The sequence below is a fragment of the Porites lutea genome, chromosome 13 (assembly GCF_958299795.1).
Source record: "Porites lutea chromosome 13, jaPorLute2.1, whole genome shotgun sequence".
In the NCBI taxonomy this organism is placed as follows: domain Eukaryota; kingdom Metazoa; phylum Cnidaria; class Anthozoa; order Scleractinia; family Poritidae; genus Porites; species Porites lutea.
Window position 1 is genome coordinate 4,433,701 of NC_133213.1, and position 16,881 is coordinate 4,450,581.

Below are 16,881 nucleotides of genomic sequence, written 5' to 3' on the forward strand. Positions count from 1 at the left end.
ACTTTCATAAACAACCGTGAGAACTAAAATAAGGGTAAGAGTATTTTACAAATAAGGTTGTGAAATTACGGAAATAGTGAGACAGAAAGGTAAAAACTTAAAATTGACAAATAACGGTAAATGATGTCGTGTGTAAACTTAACTTCGTCTAAAATCTGAAATCTTGATATTACAATGCAATCAGCGATAAAATCGGTTTAAAGGATAAAATTACAAAACGCTTACTTAAATAAGAAATTGTAGCGTAAATATTTACCTTGGTGATGTCCTTAAAATCACTAGAACAAGGAAAACTTCTTGGCTTCTTGAAATCGATTGACAAAGAACTTGCGTCAACTAACAGCAAAAACAAAAAACTTAACCTTTAAATAACAAAATTGCGTGGCGCTTTCGCGTGTGCCCTAGCTTGCGTTAGAAAGAACTTTCTAGTAAAATCTAGAAATTGCGTTAGCGTGCGCGTGAAGAAAACAAAGATTTCGGATAAAAAATAAGTTGATCGTGCGGCTAATTGCTGTAATTACACAAGTTTCCAGCCCCGAAGGATGTTTCATTTCGAAAATACAGCAATTTGAACTTCCGAGTTTTCACAGTGCGTGACACCAAAAATAGGAATGCTGTCTCATTGAAAAAAGTCTCTCCTCTTGGTTTTCTGACCGCTATAAGGCGAATAATGTGAGTCACTTGACTAGCAATAAAGAGTTTATCAAATGGACGGAAACTTGGCGGGGGGTGGGTGGGGGGAGGCAAACTGGTCGCCAAGTTTCACAGCAAGTGTGCTTCAAAGTTATGTAAATTAATTTTTGCACTGAATCTGAGAAATTAAATTTTAGTTCTGGCGACCTTGTCAGGACTATTATTTTTAAGGTATGCATTATTGATTTACCAGAAAAAATAGGCAAACATCGACTCAAAGATAATTGTCTCGCCTTATATGATGAGTCTGATGACCATATTAAAATGTATGTGGGTTCATTCAAACTCAAAAAGATTTGTTATCCTTTTATTTATAGTGGGTAAACTTTCGTCATAGCGGGACCAAAAAGTTTGACCCATGTCTCTGCTTTCACAGCCACCACTGCATGCAGTAAATAAACTCAACACAAATTGCACGTGGACGTACTGTTGAAGAGGTAGAGACTATCCTCACTCATGAACTGAGGCTTCTAAGCGGATGGGCCGATGAAAATAAAATGGTTTTAAACCACAGCAAAATATAGTCAATGATTGTCTGCAGCAAGCCGAAGTTTTTTGGCTTGGACGGTACGTGAAAATCTTAAAGTGAGAACCAATAAAGGCCAACTTGATTCTGTAGTGGAAAGTAAACCACTTAGCATAATGTTAGACAATTGTTTAACCTGGTGAAACCATATGGCTTACGTTAAGATAAAAATAGGGAAGCGACTTGGCCTGTTGAAAAGAACAAAGAAATTTCTTTCCCTAAAAGCAAGAACTCTGTTCTATAACTAGTTATCCAGCCAATACTTGACTATGGGGCTGTTGTCTGGGAATTCAATAACAAACTGCACCTCCAAGATATTGTCAAATTGCAGAAAAGATGCGCCAGAATAATCCTGGACAAAAAATGGGACACTTCCTCGAGACCTCTTTTCAAAGAACTAAATATCTTGTCATTTGATAAAGGACCGGATTACTTGTGGAATATATTAGTTTTTAAGACACGAGAAACGCAAAACACAATTTGATACTGCCAAAGGTTAGGACTAGTATGGCCAAAAATGCTTTCAGGTTTTCAGCAGTTAGGAGCTGGAACGAACTCCCAAAGACATCAAAGGCCCAGTTTCGCTGAAACTTAAAACGTACCTTTCATGACCATAATATTTGTAACTATTGTTTGTAAGTAGGACTTTCTTGATTTTGTATATTTATTCATTACTTTATTTTTGTTTTATTATTTACGTTTAATTTTTGGTTGAGGGCCACGCGTATATTATCTGTGGATATCAATCCATCCATCCATCCATCCATAAAAACATCATCACTCAAATCGTTTCTCATTTTGGGCACGTAACCCGTCTGGATCATCACTTCCGGGCTACAAGGTCAAGTACGAAGTTTATGGCTGACTGCTTTTACACGTAAAATTTATAGATAACTCACCGTAATCGAAAGTAGTTTTCAAATGTTGACACTGAGAGGATAAACCGTTATCCTGCCTTAACACACTGCGTCTTGACTAACAGGGTAAATCTGCACTGAAATCAAGTGTTATTTATGACCACGTATTTGCACTACAGTACCGACCTTCATTCTCGACACGAGAGCTTACACTTTTAGCTCCTCGCTCGAGAACAGCTCTGGCGTCGAGAATGTACCGATCTTTAGATTTGACTACTACTGAGGACGAGATGGAATGGCTTGAGCTAGTTTTTTCTCAAGAGCTCTATCCTGTTGCTGACCAGCACACAAGGAGACTGTCGCGTAATTCTGCGTGCGTGTACACACATGTAAGTTTTACTCGCGTAGATCAGAAAATAGAGACAAGGCATGAAGTGTTGCGTTTAAAAGTGAAGTTGAGCGAGATATTTCATACATTGCCTTTGTTCTATTTGCGAACGTAAATTTTAGGCAAGTACGTACGTAAAAATTACTTGACATGGAAATCCACCCTTAAGGTTGATTTCCACTGTCGCGTAATTTTCACGTGGGTACGCAAGGAAGTTTTACGCGCGTAAATAAAATAGAGACAATGTATGGAAGGTAACGCGTAATTGTAAAAGTTGAACCTCGCTCATCTTTCACGTTTACGCGTGGCCTTTCATACACTTCCTCTATTTCATTCACGCGCATAAATTTTACGTGCATTCGCATGGGAAAATACGCGACAGTAGAAGCCAACCCTTACGGAGACTGTAGCGATGATTGATTCAGCATGACAGTGGAATTTCTATTCAGGAGACACCCTCGGGACCAAGGCAAGTGTACGCTTAAAAGAAATGTCCCCTGAATGAGGATGAGCTGGGATTTGTTACCTGTGATAATCAACCTACAAATAAATATTTTTAAAACTGCTGCAGTCAACATTTCAAGCATGTATATAATTCAATTTGTTTAAATATATATATTTTTGTTTTATTCTTTTGTTTGCTTCTTCATCGCCTTGCCGTAAGGATCAGTTTCCCGTTTCATATTTTTATATAATGCATAAAAGACCATGATTGACTAATCTCTGTAAAATTCTGCTTTGAAATACCACAAGTGCTGTACAACGATTTAAATGAGATAGTCGATGTTGTGAAAGTTGTTTTCATTTTTACTAGTGTATACACATATACGTTTCAACCCTTTTTTGTAGTTAGTCACTTTTTTGATTGCTAAGGTGTCCCCTGAAGAGAGGTAAAACCCCGGATACGGGAACCTGAAAGAGTGCCCCTTTCCCACTAATAGAGGTGTCCCTTGGATAGAGGTAACAGATACAAAGATTTATATGTGAACATTTTTTCTGGGACCAGTTTTGTGTCCCCTGAAAGGTGGTGTCCCTTTAATAGAAGTGTCCCAAAGAAGAGATTGCTCTGTAGTCAACTGCTACTCGTCCACCAAGGTCCGAGCTCTCTCTATTTTCCCCCCTGTCTGCTCGAAGAAGCTTCTAAGTTTCAAGGAGAGTAGTTCCTACAATTTAAGATCAAATACCAGCTACGAATTAAAGTTCTCAAGTGCTAGACCCGTGGGGACAGGGCTTTCCACTAAATGGTGTGTTTTAGGGGTTGTCTTGGCCTTACGCTTATAGAATTTTGAAAGTTTCAGATGTAAGCAAGTTCTAAGGTCTTGTACTTGTGTCTAGAGGGAGTGTCTTTTAGAACATAGCAACTGTTTTTTTTTTTTTCCAGTTTAGAGATTATTAAGGAACCACTGGAAGTCAGTGAAGATTAGCTTAAGAAGACAGATTTGAGACACCTTAAAACTTTTGACGGTTAACGCTATATAAATAACATATCGTTATCTTTAACTTATTAGTTTTCGCAACGATCTCCGCAAGCCTTGCACGCATTGCGAGCGTACAACGTAACTTGTTTCACGGTGAGGACTGGGGCTTACTCTCTTGTATTCAACATGGCGGAGGGATCTGACCTGGCTGACTGACGCAGTACAGTGCAGATGAGTTGAAACTTCAGCCTTTAATTGCGATGATATGGGTTTTCAAACAGTCCGTCCTTATCTCAGTCGTTTTGCCTTAGGGTTTGCCTTAGGACTTCCAGTAGCTGTGACATTTGTAGAGAACGTTGGGAGTTTAAGGGGAGTCCATGGTATCTCAATGCAAGTAAGTGGGTATATATACATCAAGCTTAAGCTTTCCAACCATTTGACTTTTGAGGGATAGCAGGGTATGGGTGATTTAGTTTGGGCAATTCTATTTTTCCCAAGCCTCTGGTAATATAATTTTTTTTTCCAGACGTACAACGGTGTAAGAATTTTTTCCAGCCTCGAACGCCGTGAAAGATATTCTTTTTCAGTGTAGGAGTCTTTTTCGCCAGGTATTTCCTTTCAAGAATTTTTTCCCCCGAAATCAGTTTGCAGGAATTGTTTTTTCTCAAATCACCCTTCCCCCCCTCCCCCCCCCCCCTCAAAAGTCAAATGGTCGTCCTCTTAGGCCCATTCTTTCATTTTAGACCAAAACTCTTGTAATAATCTTCCAGTAATTTGAACAGAAAAAGCATTTCATTAAAATCTGTGTAGATTTGTCTTCTCTTTATGGACTCTTTTAGCAGTCCTTTATCACTAACCGATTAACGATGGCTAAAGATTTGGTGAGAGTCAAGCTTCACAAATCCTTCAGTCTGTTTTAGCCTGAAATCACAGGCAGACCACCCTCTGGGGCCATTGTTGATTGAAATCTGAGCATCAATCTTTTGTTATTTATAGAAGAAAAACAGATGAACAATAGGATGGCTATAATCTGCTCCAAAGTGCAGATTTTAATGCAAATGTTTCAATAAAAGCTTAAAGAAAATGTGCCATTATACACGTTTCTTCCAATGGGGCGTTTTTACACATTCGCGCTACTAAGACGATTCAGTTTTTACAACGGGCCCTTTCTATTCCTCTCCCCATTATACCTGGTTCGCCCCTTTGTCCGGTAATGGCTCTTATTAATCATCTTCGTCTCAGTTCGGTTGGGCCATCAGATTCTCTTTTTTTCAGTCAGATCACCATCTGCTCAATCAACGCAACCTATTACTTATTATCATTTTTCTAAATTTTTAGCCAAGGTCGTCACGGCATTAGTTTTTCCTGAAATTTGGAAAGAGGCTTTAGTTTTTCCATTGTTAAAGAAACCCGGTCTTGATGTCATCTTTAAGAACTTCCGTCCTGTGAGCAATTTGTCTTTTGTGTCTAAACTCATTGAAAGGGCTGCTTTCAATCAGATTCATGGTCACCTGGTTCGTAATAACTTATACCCAGTTGCGCAGTCTGCTTATAGAAGAAATCACAGCACTGAAACAGCACTTTTGAAAGTAATGAACGATATTCTGTTAAATATGAACAAGCAGCACGTTACTATCCTTGTATTGCTTGATCTCAGTGCTGCTTTCGATACCGTTGATCACAGCATCCTCCTTATCAGATTATCGTCAAAACTTGGTTTAAATGGCACTGCCCTTGCCTGGTTTCGATCTTATTTGTCTGGCCGTTCCCAGCGAGTGTCTGTTCGGGGAACTGTATCTGATAAGTTTGACGTGCGGTATGGTGTTCCTCAAGGCTCGTGTCTTGGCCCACTTCTCTTTACAGTTTATGCAAGCGCACTGTTTGATGTCGTGGAGAAGCACCTCCCAACTTTCCATTGTTACGCCGATGACTCTCAGTTATACATCTCGTTTAGTCCCAAGGCGCACTCTGGCCAGGCTGATGCAGTTGCTTCTATTGAACATTGCATTCAAGACATCAGGCAGTGGATGTCTCAAGACAAGTTGCTCATGAATGATGCCAAAACGGAACTTCTTTTGATCGGCATCAGACAGCAACTCGCTAAAATCACAATTGATGGCATAACTGTTGGTCACTCTGTCATTGCTCCACAATCTCCCGTTCGGAACCTGGGTGTGTGGTTAGATTCTAACCTATCAATGGGCGATCACATAACGAAAACAAGCTCTGCAGCATTCTATTATTTGTACAATATCAGGAGGATAAGGAAATATCTCAGCAAAGAATGTAGGGAAACTCTGATACATGCCTTTATTTCTAGCCGCCTTGACTATTGCAATAGCCTCTTATACGGCTTACCAGCGTATCAGACTCAAAAACTGCAAAGAGTCCAGAACTCTGCTGCACGTCTTGTATTTCACGAAAGTAAATTTTGTCATATTACACCACTGCTCAGAGCCCTACACTGGTTACCCGTAGCATATCGAATCGTTTTTAAAATTTTATTGTTAACTTTTAAGGCCATTCATAAACTTGCTCCGACTTACATTTCCGAACTTGTATCACCGAAAGACACAGGGGGTAGGTACTATCTTAGATCAAATGACAGCAAACTTCTTAACATTCCACCATGCAAGTTTCTTTCCACGCTTGGTGATCGATCTTTTTATATGGCTGCCCCTAAATTATGGAACGATCTTCCCCTTTTTATTAGAAATGTATCTTCAGTTAATGCTTTTAAGAAGGCTCTTAAAACTCATTTATTTCAGAAGGCGTTTCCCAGCTAATTTATTGTTTTTATTCTCTTTATTAAGAAGGATTTGTATATAGGATTTTAAAGATTAATTTTTATTTTTAAATTGTTATTTTTTTTACTAATTTTTAGGAACGATCTGTAAATAAGACTTTTGGAATATGTACTAGGATTTTAGGATTTTGTTGAGTCAATGTTATGCGCAGATGAAAATTTCTTTCCCTGCATTGATATTTGCGCAATACAAATCAATAAATATTATTATTATTATTATTATTATTATTATTATATTATTAGGTTTAGATACACGTGCTTATTCTCCACATAGTTTTCGCCATGGCGGCGCTTCATTTGCCTTTGCTATGTTCCTGCAGATCTTATCAAGCTTCAAGGCGATTGGAGCAGCGATGTGCAGTAAGTTTATTTAGAGATGTCGCCAGCACAAAAACACAGTGCGGTTAATTCTGTGCCTTCCAAAATTCATCAATTAGCGTTTTATTGACATTTCTTTAATTTTGTTCACTACTAGCTATTTTTGTTGTTGAAGTGTATTTAATTTACTCTCATTTAACCACCGACCAGCTTTTATTTTGGGTTTGGATGTTCGAGTAAAATCATAGTTCATTTGTATCTCAGCTTTGCAGCCTGACAACTCCTTTGTCTCCAAACTTGTGGTCTGTGGTTAAAGGCAAACAAATGTGTCAATCATCAACTCAGTAAGGACGATTAACTGTGATAATGACACAAGCGTGGTAATAAGAGCGCTCGTTGTGTTCATCAAGCGTTAGTCAGTTTATTTTAGTTGAACTGCGGTCAAGCTCATTTCGCTACCCTAATTCCCTCCCACCCTTACGGTGTTGGAGTTATCTTGTCAAATCATGGTTTTGCATCTCAGCTTTGCAGTCTGACAATAAACTCCTTTGTCTCTAAACTTGTGGTCTGTGGTTACAGGTAAACAATTAAGCCAAAATTATCTAAGACTTATAATATGTGTCACAGGAGGTTAAACCTAGGTTGATTCACTATTTCTTTTGTCTCCTAGCCCTACTTCATGGATAATTAGAGCTATGATTAAAGCAAATGTAGGAAAATAGGTTTTATGAGAGTGTTTTATAGAAATAACAACTAGTGAACAACTTGTCCATGTCCGCAACTTTAAATTAAACCCATAGTCAATGCAAATTTTAATTTGCATCGACAATGGCCTCCAATTCGAGTTGCAATGATGTTGCGACAGTAGCCAGTGCCTCCCTTTTTCTCAAACAACCCCCCCCCCCCCTCACACCCCACCCGCCTTTCCCACCGCTATAATCTCCAATGACCGCGAATGCCCGCCCCCTCAGTACATTTGAAACCAAGATGGCCGCCCGTAACAATAAGCCCTTGATCTCGTCGATCTTACGGAAAACTAGGGGACTGTGAACAGCCTAAATTGCAAAAGTCTTCCACATTTGGTCAACGATGTGCCGTAGGCTAAATAGTTAACTTGAATGTGCATTCACTGAGAATGATGTCTGATGTGAATGTCAATGACCGCACGGTTGCATTCACGTGTCTCCATACTGCAATGATCTTTACACCAAACTCACCGTTTCCGAAGGGCACCCAACTGCTTTCGCTTTTTCACCTTCGGCCTCCATTCTTAGGCCGTGCAACCCTCTTGTACCGTCAAACAAAACGCACATTACCTATCCCCAAGTTGGACGCGTAGTGAGGGACTGGATTCTAATCATGGAGTTGGATGCCTCGGATCCAAAGACACGCGGAAATCATTATAAGTATTATGTCATTATTAAGGTATAGTTTAGTTTAGTTTATTATATTTTGCCATATTTCATTATATTTTATTTTAAGAAAACCAAAAAAAAAAAAAAAGACCATGACAAAACGCCCGACAAAACGTACAGTATGGGGCCCAGTTCTAGGCCGGGCACAGTTCTCGGCAATAAAGGATAAATTAACTGCAAAAAACGTGGACGAAGATCCCGCTAGTTGTAAACGTTGGATCTCTAGAAAAGAGATCTAATTAGCCAAAATATAACTGAAGAACCAAGAACGAGAAGTCCAAAGACTACTGCAAAACTGATTTAAAACAACGTGTATTGTTTTTTATAACAATATTTCGGCTGGCCATACCAGCCTTCTTCAGGTTTACAGTTCTCGGCCACTTTTTGTTCAACGTTATTATCTTTCGAGCCACAAAGGTAGCTTGATTCCTTGTCTTTCGTCCTGCCGAGTTTTGAGTTTACAGCTACTGTATACTGTGAGCACGTCGAGGTGACGCGAAGGTAGGTGAATTTGGTTTCCCCGAAAACGTGTTTTTTACGGTTACTCGAATTACATGGTTTAATTCAAGTTTATATTTTATCTGTATAGGGCCCATATTTAACCGAGTGATAAAGCTATCGGTTAAATATAAATAATAATAATAAATAATAATAATCTTTATTGAGGATATCAATTTCACTGATAAGTGATTTACAAAAGAGTCCTTAAACTTTTGCTGGCCTGTTTTATTCTTTGACCTAAATTCACTCCTCAATATTTCCTTAGTACTTTTCAGACTTTTGCGTATTTGCCTATTCTCGGCCACCCTGCTCGCCGTCAACACTACAAAGCCCTCATAGTTTTGAATGGAGTTTTTTGATGGCAGAGGAACCGAAATTTTAAATACAATTTCATCCGCCGTGGCAAGGATGAAAGAAAGAAGTGTTCTGACAGTAGATATGAATTAAAACTATGAGTTCTGACTTAAACCAACTCTTTTTTAGCCTCGCTTGACTGCACTTTGGAGAAAAACTTTGTGTGCAAATTTCCTTTTCTAACATGAAGAAACAAAACTCTTTAAGGATAATTCGTGATCAAAATATCAAAAAGCCTTATAAGTGATTTAACGACAAAAAATGGTAATAAAGCGTTGTTTATTCTGAGGAATCGAGCGCACTCTTTTGTGGCCGAGAACTGGGCTCTCTGGACGATAACTGGTCCCACGAAAGAAGCCTCCATTTTCGTTATTACTTGGGAGAAAACAGCGTTGAGCAGTCGATAGCTTTGCATGTGTAAACTGAACGATGAAGCTAGTTGTGTGTGAAATTTCAAGTCCTCACGGCTATTCCAAGGTAAGAAATACAAGTTTAAGTTTTTTGTGGCCGAGAACTGGGCCCCATACTGTACGTACTAGGTTCCTTCTATCTCCACAAAAGAGCATGCAACTGTTTATTTGAACGGCACTGTGCCACTCGATAGGTTCAGGCTATCGCATGCATCGCATGTATGTAGCCAGCATTCGTTTGGACTTCCACTAAGAATGAATGGAATGCACAGAATGCAATTTGATCAAGAGAGTTGGACCCTCTATCACTCATAATCTGTCGATCACGCGTGCTTTGACTGTCTGTCCCGTCAAACTTACGCAAAGCGCAGCGATGGAGCAAAAGCGTTTCGACCTTCAATCATTGTCGCCTTAGACTACGAGCAGTCTCTCTTTTTTCTTGGTCTGTTGAGCAAAACGCCCGAGACACGCCAATGGACTACAGCGTGACTGCTGCCGCCCTCGTTTCTTACATCTCTCAACGCTCGCAAGCGCGTGCACTCCCCATACTAAATCTGAAGAAAAAGAGAGACTGCTCGCAGTCTATTGTCGCCTGCACTCTGTAACCTTTGGCTATTACTTGTTTTATTAATAATTATTTTTAAAACAAAACCAAATTGATAGATCCATACAAAATGTACTACCTTAATCACAACCTCTAACCATACACTAATACTTTTTCTTGTCCATACCTCCTTTTCCAGACAAAATGAGAATCTTGTGTTTGACTGCATTCATTCGCAAATCAATCATTTCTTGATCTGGGTCTACAGCACCTGTTACATGTAAAGAGGTAGTTACTGATACTAGTTACTGTGAGAGGTAGTTACTAAATAGATAGACTAGATTTTTTGGATCCAAGACTTGTATTAATTACAATAAAAACTCACACATAAGAACCTAGATTTTTCCAACTTAGCCTAAATAGGTTCTTATAGAAATGGTACATTATTTAGTGGGATTTTAGGCTACTTAGGTTCTAAAAAAGGTTCTCAATTTGATAGGGGCACCAGCGATCAGCACAGATAACTACCGTAATACAGGGCATATGTGATATGGAATATGTTGCTGTATATTAAATAATCATCTAGAATACAGTTTAGATGATAACTATGCAGTAATTTTATCTTTCCAAAGTACTAGCATGCATGTCTCCCATGCTGAAGTATCCATAAAATGTTGTATTACATTTTGAATCTTACTGACTGAAACCTAGCCTTAATTTTTTTCCAGCTGTATTTTCATCTGTGCCTTTATTTTTGTAAAATAAGCATATTGAAAATTTTTGGCTAAATAGGTTCTTATGAAAAAGGGATTGAAAAGGTAAATTTTAGACTAACAGGTTCTTAAAATTAAAGGTTAATTCTTATGTGTTTTTACTGTACTTGAAGGTTGAGATTGAAGGCTAAGATTTGGGATCTTTTAATAAAAAAGATGAGGGTGAGATTAGGGATGAAAAGTGATCACAAGATAAATAATGTTAAAATAACCTTGGAATGGAATTACAGGATTGAGCAAAAATTTAGGTCAGGATGTCAGGATTGAGGAACCCTATTGGAGACACTGATTACTGGATTTTTGACCGACACTCTTTTGCCCACCTTATTGTGCTAATACTGCCCTGCCAGAAGAGGTGAGCCTTTCTTTTGCTTGCTCTATTTTTGCATACTCAAGAAAGACTCTGCATGAATCAAGTAAGATCTTTGTTGAGCATGCGCAGCATGTTGCTAGCACATAATTTAGAACTCAGGCCTAACAACCGTGCACTTGCTACAGCAGGCTCAGTTGTGACCATTGGTTTATCAATAAATGGATGCTGGCACTAAAAAAAACAGTCAGACAAGAGAGAGAGAAGGATTGACTAGTCCACAAGTTTGGGCTATGGTGACCTCAAAGCTTTGATGTGATTCAGGTAGAGCCTCTTTTTATCCTCCTTGCTCAGGAAGACAAAAGCAAGCTCTGCTCACAGGTGTGGTAATTACGCACTCAGATGTAAGCAAAATTTGAGGGCTGTTGGCATCAACAAGATAAATAGGGGAGAGGGGCCAACCATGCATCTTAATTAATAGTAATAATAATAATTTATTCATTTATAGTGTGCTTTTTAACATGCTAGGTGATCAAAAGCACATTACAACAATAAATAACCTACAAACTATTAATACAAATATTAGAAATATACAAATATATTTAATATCTAAGAGATATTAAAAGCTAATTTAAAAAGATAAGTTTTGAGATTAGATTTAAAAGTAGAAATACATTTGATGCTGCGGAGGCTAACAGGAAGAGCATTATTATCTAGCAGCGCAGTTTTCAAATAAAAATAACAAAACAAAAAATCCAGCATGCATTAAAATGAGGTCATCTTTGAGTACAGTCCAACCTCTCAGTAGAGACACCTAGACTCTAATATGGACACCTCTCTATTACGGACAGTTTCCAATGTTCCAACAAAATTCTCATATATTTTCTATAAAAAAACCTCTATAATACGGACTCTCTCTAATACGGTCAACAGACACTAAAGCTCGGCCCCAGAGAGTAAATTCATACAAAACTTAACCCCTTTATCACGGAAACTGCCGAGATCAGGTGAATCCCGAATCCCAATCAGGTGAATCTGCACAGGGTGAATCCCGTCTAGTCTGGCTGATGAGCTATGCAAGGTGATATAAAGCCTAGTCACTGTGCATGTATAGTATACCAAACAACGATTTGCGAAAGGTGTGCAGAGGAACATAACCAACTTCAGCTAGCATAAAGATCTTTTCTCTTACATTTTGTACTCTAGTTACTGTTTACTGCACTTGCAAAATAGCAAAAGACGCTTTCAGAATTGTCCTTTAAGTTACGACTTTTTATATGTAACATTGCGCTTTAGCTCGCTTAATTTTATAACAGTAATTTGTCTGTTGCTGAGATGTACAATGTTGAATACTACTGAAAGACAGTGTATTTGCACTATGAATTAATAACTTTTAATGCAGTTTAAAGACGACTGTACGCCTGGTTTTAGCTACGGAACACTTAAAACTGTAAGTGGAGTCATAAAAGTGACGTCATCAGAGTGACCTCTTTTATATGGACACCTCTCTAATACGGACACTTCGCTCTGTCCCTTCGGTGCCTATATTGGAGAGGTTCGACTTTAATCAAAATACACTGTACATGTAGGGTTCATTAATACATGAAGAAAATACAGGGCATACATTGTTAACTTCTCACCTTGCTGACTGCAAAGATATTGCCCTGGACATCCTTGACAAATGCTTGCTTTCCCTGCAAGGGACTGAAAAAAAAATGCCATTAATGCATGTCAATCGTCACCTCAGTGAGGATGATCAATTGTGATAATGATGCAAGCATTGCAATAAGAGCGTTGTGTTTGTCAAGCGTTTAAGTTTATTTTAGGTGAACTGCAGTCAAGCTCATTTTGCTAAGGTTCCTTGTCATTTAGACTTACATGTTTCTCCCAATGGGGCATTTTTACACATTTGCGCTACTAAGATGATTCAGTTTTTTCAATGGGCCCTTTCTATTCCTCTCTCCATTATACCTGGTTCGCGCCTTTGTCCGGTAATGGCTCTTATTTAAAATCATCTTCAATTCAATTCGGGGGCCATCAGATTCTCTTTTTTCAGTCAGATCACCATATGCTAAATCAACACAACCTATTACTTATTATTATTTTTCTAAATTTTTAGCCAAGGTCTTCACGGCATTAGGTTTAGACATGCTTATTCTCCACATAGTTTTCACTATGGCAGCGCTTCATTTCCCTTTGCATGTAAATGTCCCTGCAGATCTTATCAAGCTTCAAGGCGATTGGAGCAGCGATGTGCACTAAGTTTATTTAGAGATGTCTCCAGCACAAAAACACAGGCGTTTAATTCTGTGCCTTCCAAAATTCATCAATTAGTGTTTTATTGATATTTCTTTAATTTTGTTCACTACTAGCTATTTTTGTTGTTGAAGTGTATTTAATTTACTCTCATTTAACCACCGATCACCTTTCATTTTGGGTTTGGGTATTCGAATTATATTGTCAAATCATAGTTAATTTGTATCTCAGCTTTGCAGCCTGACAGCTCCTTTGTCTCCAGATTTGTGGCCTGTGGTTAAAGGTAAACAAATGTGTCAATCATTACCTCAGTAAGGAGGATTAATTGTGATAATGATGCAAGCATTGTAATAAGAGCGCTCGTTGTGTTAATCAATTATGCAAGCATTAGTCAGTTTATTTTAGTTGAACTGTAGTCAAGCTCATTTCATTACCCTAATTCCCTCCCACCCTTACGGTGTTGGAGTTATATTGTCAACTCATGGTTTTGCATCTCAGCTTTGCAGTCTGACAATAAACTTCCTTTGTCTCCAAACTTGTGGTCTGTGGTTAAAGGTAAACAATTAAGCCAAAATTATCTAACACTTATAATATGTGTCACAGGAGGTTAAACCTAGGTTGATTCACAATTTCTTTTGTCTCCTAGCCCTAATTCATGGATAATTAGAGCTATAATTAAACAAATGTAGGAAAATAGGTTTTATGAGAGTGTTTTATAGAAATAACAACTAGTGAACAACTTGTCCACACCCGCAATCTTGAATTAAACCCATAGTCAACGACAATGGCCTTGAATTCGAGTTGCAATGATGTTGCGACAGTAGCCAGTCCCTCCCTTTTTCTCACCCCATCCCCCCCCCTACTACCACCCCCACACCCCGCTCCGCTTTTCCACCGCTATAATCTCATTTGAAACAAAGATGGCCGCCCGTAACAATAAGCCCTTGATCTCGTCGATCTCACGGAAAAATAGGGGACTGTGAACAGCCTAAATTGCAAAATCTTCCACATTTGGTCAACGATGTGCCGTAGGCTAAATAGTTAACTTGAATGTGCATTCACTCAGAATGATATGTGAATATGAAATCTGTACAGTCTGATGTGAATTAATGTCAATGACTGCACGGTTGCATTCACGTGTCTCCAAACTGCAATGATATTTACACCAAACTCACCGTTTCCGAAGGGCACCCAACTGCTTTCGCTTTTTCACCTTCGGCCTCCATTTTTAGGCCGCTGCAACCCTCTTGTACCATCAAACAAAACGCGCATTACCTATCCCCATGTTGGACGTGTAGTGAGGGACTGGGTTCTCATCAATGATCCCTGTACTCATTTCCTGTCCCGATTTGGTAGTCATGATCACGAAAATAGCCCGAGCTTCTCGAGTTGTACAGTACAGCCCAAATAAATAGTTGCGGTTTTGTAGAGACAGAAGGAACCTAGTACGTACGTTTTGTCAGGCGTTTTGTTATGGTGTCTCTTGTTTTGGTTTTCTTAAAACGAAATATAATGAAATATGGAAAAATACAATGAACTAAACTTAACTATACTTTAATAATGACATAATACTGATAATCAGGGTCGGCCAGGGTTTTTGGGTATACGGTATACAGGGGCTTTTTAAATCGGGTATACGGTATATTGCAGCTTAAATACGGGTATTCGGTATATTACTTTCTTTGAATTTCATGTACAAAGTATACCTGGGTATAATTTTGGGTATATTTGGATGAACTTTGGGTATTTTTGGGTATTTTGGCGAATTTTTTCGGGTATACTGGTATACCACTACCCCCCTGGCCGACCCTGGATAATAATTTCCGCGTGTATTTGGATCCGGGGCATCCAACTCCATGATATCATTTAAATTAACGCCTCCACAGAAAGACCTGCGTCACAAAGATATGCATTCCACTTCTCAACCTCGCTCCCAGGGAGAGACACCTGGGAACGAGGTTCTTCACTTCCGCATCTTGCTTTCTTCACGATCGATGTTAATTGCAAGGTAAGTCGCTCAAAAACTGTTAGTGTTCGTTTGGGAAACAGTAACGATGGATCGTTATAAATAGCCCCTCATGGCAGCCCAGGGCAGCTGAGGAAATACGCTTTCGGATAAACAGAACTAGCGTACACGTTGAATTTGATCACGATCACATGAAGCTCTCAGCTCGATGGGCTTCACCATTTCAAGTGTCAGCTGGGAAGTGCAAGGGTTTTTAACTGATTGCGAAGTTTTGACTTTGTAACTGATAGCCGAAAGTCAACGCTGATAGTGAGCTGAGATAAAAGCTCCTCCACGATGCATTATGCATTCAGTGCATCCGTGCATCCCTGCAGGCCATCATTCTAGCTCCTTCTCAATGATCATGAACGGCTTTAAAACTCTAATTGCATATCGATGTCTTCATTATCAGCACACGTTGACACTTAACAAAAACTATGAGCCGGTTTTTCACGGACGTTTTAAACGGCAGTGGTATGGAATGGCTATAATCGCTAGCCATAATGGCAGATGCAACAAACATCGGAGTCGATCAGTGCATAATAAAAGGGAGCTAAACCATATTTACCCGGTTTAGCCTGTGAACAGCTTCTCTGTTTGGGGAAAGGGTGAAAAAATCGCGAGGAAAGGGAAGGGAAATGGTGAGAGCCTGAAGAGAAACATTTGAGGCCGCTATTCCGCCTTCTTGTCTTGTAATTGCGCATGCCGATCATCTGTCAGCAAGATCGTCATCTGTCACTTGGATACATTGGAATGTTATCACTAAGGGGGTCGGTAGGCAACACACAACTTTTGCCAAAATACTGCTTGTTCCAATGAGTTTTTTCTCTGGTGGGTAGATTATACTCTGGAGGGTTTAGGGTTAATTGAGAAAATGTGATGTTTGCCGCTTATTTCATGCTGAGAGTTCGTGACACGCATATTGATTTTCTGCGGCTATTGTTTCCGGTCAGCGTGATTTGCCCTCTGATACAAGAACATTTATTGCCGCTAGAAAAGCTCATCAGTCAAGCGCCAGAAGACGCCATGTTAAAGATCAGAAGACCCGTTTACAAGCCATTATTTAAATTATTTCGCGTGCTACGTGCCGACCAAAAAAGCAATGTAAATCAAACCTGTCAACAGTCAGTGTTCTCGCAGTCGCCCATAGGAGCTTGCATCAGGATCTGATGCTCAGCGGATGCCGTGGAACGACGGCCTCAGATGTTTGTCTACAGGCTCTCACCCTTTCCCTTCCCTCACCTTGCGATTTTTTCACCCTTTCCCCAAACAGAGAGCCTGTTCACAGGCTATACCCGGTTAAGGTA

At 39.3% G+C, this 16,881-nt stretch overlaps 1 long non-coding RNA gene across 1 annotated transcript; it reads right to left on the minus strand.

The window, feature by feature from the left end:
- Nucleotides 1–10,382: 10,382 nt before the first annotated feature.
- LOC140922713 (uncharacterized) lies at nt 10,383–14,858 on the minus strand. The gene is made up of 3 exons (XR_012164100.1): nt 14,745–14,858; nt 12,954–13,017; nt 10,383–10,501 (listed from the first exon to the last, which is right to left on the minus strand). It is a non-coding gene; the product is annotated as an uncharacterized lncRNA (long non-coding RNA).
- Between the last annotated feature and the right edge of the window lie 2,023 nt (nt 14,859–16,881).